Here is a 7,500-nt window from a genome sequence, read left to right as displayed (position 1 = left end):
AAGTGGTTGTATCAGATTAAGAGTTCATCAGCTGAGGACTGTTCCCTGTCTCCCGCACAATACCAGAATCTTTCAAGACTTTCACCCTTCTTCCGTCCTCCTTAACGTGATCATCCTTCCCTTACCGCGAGTCTTCCTTTCCCCACCGAGAAGTTAATGATAATCCCCTTCTTCCTTTCCTCTTTATTTCTTCCTCCACCCTCGCCGCGATGTCCCCTCAGAGAAAGATTCCTGGTCCAGTGTTCAGCCACACCTCACCGACACTCGCATTTATTGATTATTATCTTTTAATCAAAGCAAGAGTCCAGATTTTCTAAAGTGTGATGATTTAAATAAGTAAATGAATAAATGAATAAACAAACAAATAAATATATAAAATAATATTTATGAAAAACATGAAAGAATTACCCTTTTTCTATGTGTAATAGCTCTTTGTGACTCCCCTGCGTGTCTGTCTTAACTCTTGTAAAATACAGAATGTCAAGGTTACTCTATAATTACGCGATTTCATAAATCTTGTATAAAGAGAATGAAGGATGCTTATTAGGAAAAAAATATGTAGGCTAAATTGACTTTGATTTGTGTTTTATGAAAATAGAGAGCACGTTTTACTAGGTACATGTATAAAAATAAATTCTGGGCAATGAATAATATATAAAAGTCATGCACAAATAAACTTAAGGAAAATAAAACCACAAAAATGCATTACGGGACTTAATCAAACAAATACAAAACTTCAGACTCAGCCTCGAGTCATGAAAAATACAAATTAAGGGAAATAATAAAGAAGTTCTTAAATAATAAACAAATACATACATCAAGAAGAAAAACAAATACGTAAAATAAAAACAACAACAAGTTGACAACTACAACAATAAATGCCACACAAACACAATGGGTTACGTACAATAACAACAATAATAATAACAACAACAAAAACAACAACCACAACAGCAAAAATAATTATAAGGATTATAAAATTATTGAAATTATAACAATAATAATAAAAATAAATAATAATAATAATAATAATAATAATAATAATAATAATAATAATAATAATAATAATAATAATAATAATAATAATAATAATAATAATAATAATAATAATAATAATTACACCGAAGACAAAAAAAATGTATTATTGATTTATACTAAAACAATCGACAAGCACAAATATAAATATTATAGTCGTAGTAGTAGTAGTAGTAGTAGTAGTAGTAGTAGTAGTAGTAGTAGTAGTAGTAGTAGTAGTAGTAGTAGTAGTAGTAGTAGTAGTAGTAGTAGTAGTAGTAGTAGAAGTAGTAGAAGTAGTAGTAGTAGTAGTAGTAGTAGTAGTAGTAGGAGGAGGAGGAGGAGGAGGAGGAGAAATAATAAGGACAATAAATTAAAAACAATAATAATAATAATAATAATAATAATAATAATAATAATAATAATAATAATAATAATAATAATAATAATAATAATAATAATAATAATAATAATAATAATAATAAAAGAAAAGAAGAACAAGAACAAGAAGAACAACAAGAATAGGAACAAGAAAACAAAAACAGGAGGAAGAACAAGAACAAGAGCAAGAACAAAAACAAGAAGAAGAGCAAGAAAAAGAACATAATAAGAATGTGAAGAAGAAGAAAAAGAAGAAGAAAAAGAAGAAGAAGAAGAAGAAGAAGAAAAGAAGAAGAAGCAGAAGCAGAAGATTATGATAAAGAGGAATAAAGAAGACGAGGAGGAGGAGGAGGAGGAGGAGGAGGAAGATGCAGCAACGGTAGCAGAAATAGTAACATTCAAACTTAATAATAATAATAATAATAATAATAATAATAATAATAATAATAATAATAATAATAATAATAATAATAATAATAATAATAATAATAATAATAATAATATAAATAATAATAATAATAATAATAAAGTACAAATAATAATAACATGAGTCTACTTTCTCCAAGCACTTCTCAACATGCTGAAGTGCACCTCACTGTAGAATGAAGCAACACATACAAACAAACAACAGCGTGCTTCCTTACACCAACATTTTTTTTTCTTTGTGTGTGTGTGTGCTGAAGGAAATATAAGACTTTTTTTTCACTCTACACACGAACAGGAGGAGCAGGTCCATGTTTTTTTTTTTTCCACGGTATATCGATGGAAGCAATTTTACCTCACTCAGTTGACTCACGCCACGCAGGTAACCGTGACAGGTAAATCTGACCACAGTTAAATATACAAAAATATTAATTGAAGATAGTAACACACAGGAAGGTTATAATCATGCACATCTACAATAAACAAAGATTGACGATTACCTCTACATAAAAAATAATAAAAAAATAAGTAGAAACATGTCCCTGGTCTCCAACCAAACATTTTCTCATTTCAGAAAATCTTTTGGTGGTCGAGCGTCAATGATTACCTGACAATATGCGTATAGATTATTGACATCACCTATTGGATATTTGGACGGCGGCCGCGGTCACCTGAGACATGCCTTTTTTGAGTCACGCTCTTTCCCGCACACCGACCTTAAATTCAGGCATAAAAGTAGCGACGAGACCCCATTTTTTTTTCATCTATAGCTTGGCAAGCCAATACTTCACTTGCCAGGAAAAATGTTTCCCGAAAAAGGAAAAGAAATTTGCATCCAGGTTTCTAGAGAGCGTTCCGACACGCAATGATAACAGTTAATGTAAAGTTATTGAATTAATTAATTAAGCACTACATTTTTTCAAATTACATTTCGGTTAATTATATTTAAAATTAGGCCAGCACGGCATGTTTTATTTACCCATTACCAGTTTTACTTCAAATATTGATTCAAATATTTATAACTTCTTTCCGTTTCTTTTCACAATTTCTGGACCCTTTCCAAGCCTTCCATTCGACCGGAATTTTTGTCAAAAAGAAATGACTGCGACCCTACATACGATCTAACCGACATGCAAATTCCGGTTCCTCGCAGCACTCGAATCAAAGCAAAGCAACACCTGCGTAAAGAGATGAGGCAGAAAAGTGTGCAGGAAAGTGAGAGACAAAATCCATGGCGGCCCTCACGATAAATCTGCTGGCGGTGAGGGTGGCGGTTTGCGGGCCACATTGAGCAGCCGCCGGGTGACATAACGGCCTCGGCGCTGCAATCCTAACGACCGGCAACACACGAGAGTGCCGCTGCCCTCCATAACGATTCCCAACACGATAATGAATCAGCGATAGAAAAGTGCAAATAGGCCAACAAAATGCTCTCACCCTACCCGGCCACCTCGAGCCAGCGTCTACAATCTCTCTCTCTCTCTCTCTCTCTCTCTCTCTCTCTCTCTCTCTCTCTCTCTCTCTCTCTCTCTCTCTCTCTCTCTCTCTCTCTCTCTCTCCTTCAGTCAGCGTGGCGTGAGAGGGGAGACATCCTCGCCCCCCCACCCCCTCCAGGGATCAGTCTTCACCCCGAAACAGCAAAACTCAGCTAACAGGGGTGTGGTTTGTGAGTACCGGCCCCCATATCTTCCTTCCCCTCTCCTCCCCTCGCCCCGGCCCTGTCCCACGCCTCCCCGGCCACTGACTGCACCCACTCAACGCCTTTCACTTCGACACGGTCCACTGCAAGGGCGGCTCATCCTCTTGCTCTTCCTCCAGCCGGGTCTTGGGCCGGGAAGATGCTGCAGCCATGGGCGAGATACGGAACACAAATCGAGACTGGAGGAGTTGGTAGCTCGGTCATATATTTGATCACCGATGAAGGGGGACTTGGGTGGCGGGGATTTTTGTCTTTACGAGCGGAAGGGGAGAAGGGAAGGGAAGGAGACAGCTGGGAGGGGAAAAGAAGGGAGGAAGGGAGAAGGGAGGAACCAGACCGGGGGATGCAGCAACATTACTAACGCGCTCACTCATCTGATCCTTCATGATGGGGCGAGGGGGAGTGGGGCGCATTTTTCACCGGGGTGGGGGGAGGGAGTGTCAAAGGAAGAACGATTGCATTTGTAACATGGCTAGTCATTTATTCTACGATGGTGAGATTTTTCATCGTCAACGGCGAGAGAGAGAGAGAGAGAGAGAGAGAGAGAGAGAGAGAGAGAGAGAGAGAGAGAGAGAGAGAGAGAGAGAGAGAGAGAGAGAGAGAGAGAGAGAGAGAGAGAGAGAGAGAGAGAGAGAGAGAGAGAGAGAGAGAGAGAGAGAGAGAGAGAGAGAGAGAGAGAGAGAGAGAGAGAGAAAGCAGCCAAAGGAGGCAAGGCGTGCGCCCCCATGAGGGTATATTCAAGAAAAGTGTGCAGTGTTGCAACATCTGGAGATCTCGTTGTGCACTATTGCACTTATATGGAAGGGCGATGCAGGGCGGCGGTGAATGATCTGAGCAGTATGACCCTATCGATCTTTGTTGAGTGAGTCAAGTCAACTTGAAAATCAATACTAAAGTCGGCTTTAAACTTACCCCCAATACTAAGTTGCGCGTTGTCATGACGCTCGCGCTTTTTAATCTTGGGAATTCTACCGTTGGACACTCGGCGCAATGAGAGCCCGAGCAACGATTTCCACCCTACTCTGAGGTCTGTGTTTTGGGTGAAAAACACGCCCGAACCCCTTAGCTTATTTGCATAGACAGTGCAGCCCTCAGAGTAAGGAAGGCTTTCTCCTCCAGGCCAGCTTTGTCCATACTGTCCGAGGTAATTAAAAACCTTCTGGCCGATTTAAGTCCTGGCTGTCCAAGACCTCTTTGCGTGCTGTTTCAGAGAACCGGAGAAATGCATATGAGTCAGCCCACTTTCGTTGCTATTTTACATTTCACTTTCCCTACGTCTTCGCAATACGAAGAAGAATGCATGAAAAGTATGAGTCGCTTCCGGTTCCTTGGGTCAGTGTTTTTTTTCTTATTTAATGTAATGTTTTGTGACTGACTGTTAACGGCGAGGCGGTGAGGGTCAACACAAAATCCATTACCGCCTGGAGCCACCCAAAACACTCGAGCCTAAACATATTTATTTCCTTCCTAAAGGCACATCTCAGAGGGCAGACCATTCTTAGCTATATACCACGAGCATCTTTGTTTCATGAGCCTCAGCACTGCCAATCAAGCTGTCAGTCCCGCCCAGTGTGTCGCCTGGGGTGATGCTCCTCGGCGTGAGAACCACCGCTTCAATACGTCATCGGCAGCAGTGACGTCATCAACTGGAGTGACGACATCAACAGAAACGACTGAGATGTATTACGGATTCTGGAGTGACATCCCACTGTTAACATCCTCCTGACATTGATCATGATAACAGCATGACCGTCGTGAACTTATCCAGCACTACCTCTGACATTATCGCAATTTGACTGAACAGAGAGATCATATGAGCTGACTACTTAGAAAAATCGATCTTTCGTATGCTTGCAAGGAACAAAACATCTTCGACAGAAAAAAATGTTTCCTCGGGTATACTAGACTCCACTTAAACCTTAGACAGCGAACACGAAGCTAAAAGGAAACACAAAACTAGGCACTTTTCATGATTTAAATGTTTTGAGGAAAAGCCAACCATGACCTCTCTTTCGGCCACCTCCTTGGATTCTTTTTTAGGAGCAGCGAGTAGCGGGCTTTTTTTTATTATTGTTTCCATTTTTTGTGCCCTTGAGCTGTCTCCTTTGTTATAAAAAAAGATAATAATACCACGCCTCTCCTAGATCCACAACGCAAACACCAAGTCAAGACGGAGCACAACAATTATTTTCCTAACCTCTGTGGCTCTACGGAAAAAAGGATAGGTCTGGGTGCTGAGGGGACGATGCAAAGGACAGAAAGAGGGGGAGAGGGGGGCAGGGGAAAGGAAAGGGGGCCAGGCAAGAAGGCACCCCCCCCCCCTCACACGCCCACACCAGGATGCCGCTACCGCCTTCATCTTCGGGGGAAACACCTCATCAAGGGTGGGTCGTCTTTAACTCACGTGTTCGAGGGTTCACATTATGGAGAACTCTAACTATAGGCCCTCCTCCTCCTCCTCCTTCTCCTCCTCCTCCTCCTCCTCAATCTCCTTCTTCGTCAGTCTCCTTATCTTCACTCTTCGTTCCTTCCATCTTTGCTAAACGCCTTCTTCTCCTTCCCTGTATTTTTTTTTATTCCTGTAACTCTTTCACCCTACCTCTTCAATATCTCTTACGACGACTCCTCTTCCTTCTCCACTTTTTGCCCCTTAACCTCCTCCTTCTACCTCTTCTCAACCACCTTTTTCCTTTTCCTCCTCCTCCTCCTCTTCCTCCTCCTCCTCCTCATCATCATCATCATCCTCTTCCACCCCTGCCCCATCCTCCTCCTCGTCCTGTTTTTTTTGTGTTTTTTTTTTGTCCCTTCCCTAAGACTACTGTCACTCCTGATGAAACAGATACAAAAAGGAAGCCCGGAAAGAAAGCGGAGCAGATGAGTCGTTGCCGGAGTAAAAGTGAATCTCAAAAGTCGTCCCTGGAGTGGAAAGAAAAGTTCCTGGAGAGTCTAAAATTAATCTTAACAACACCTCCATCCTCTTTGATGTCCCTCGCTCTCAACCTAGGTCTCTCTTTTTTTTTCCTTCTCTACTATCTGTAGGTTTCATAATTTGTTTTTCCTGGCGACTCATTTGGGGGCTTTTTATTTTATTTTGTCGTGTAAAGGTCATTAATGTTTACTCATTTAGATGTGTTTCTCTGCGGCTTTTTTTTTCTTCAGATGCAGGTCTTTTCATACGTTAGACTCATATCTTTCGCTCTTTTATTTCTTGTCAAACTGTCACCTTATTAATAAAGAAACTGACGACATTTTTAGGCGTGTATATCAATGTCTTGTTTGGCGTTTTATTTCAAGTTTAATGTTGCTTATGAAAGACGATTTGGACACAAAGAACTGATCGTATACCAGTAAAATATCACCTAAATTATGGATGATGAAACAGGAAGAAGGCAACGCAGCTGGAGATATGACATGTACTTCCCTTGAAAAAGAATAGACACTGGATGTGCCGCGAGGAAACTGATGAAGAAAAAATAATACGTACTACACAGAATCATCGTCTCATTCTTTTATATGAAGGCCAACTCTTTTGGGGAAGGAGAATGAGAAGAAAAAGCAGGAACCACTTAGAACCGAAGATGGATAAATATTCTCAGCAACCAGAATGAACCAAACCAAGACACGAGGAAATAGATACACTGACAATTACCACATGATCACCATAATTTTCGTGCCCTAATTACGGTTGTATTACATCGTTACCAGAAAAATAATACAGAAAGAAACGGATGAATATGATACTTTGTGGTACTCTTATCTGTGCAATTTGATAAACACACAAAAAAAATGATCTGTGTCAATGAATGAGTGAAAAATAAACGTCAATATTTTTTAGAAGGTAAATACGAGCGAAGGAAAAAATATATGTATTACTTAATGAACACAATAACTTATAAAAAATACATATATGGAGAGAGAGAGAGAGAGAGAGAGAGAGAGAGAGAGAGAGAGAGAGAGAGAGAGAGAGAGAGAGAGAGAGAGAG

Source organism: Eriocheir sinensis, chromosome 2 (genome assembly GCF_024679095.1).
Source record: "Eriocheir sinensis breed Jianghai 21 chromosome 2, ASM2467909v1, whole genome shotgun sequence".
NCBI lineage: Eukaryota > Metazoa > Arthropoda > Malacostraca > Decapoda > Varunidae > Eriocheir > Eriocheir sinensis.
This window is presented reverse-complemented; position numbering follows the sequence as displayed.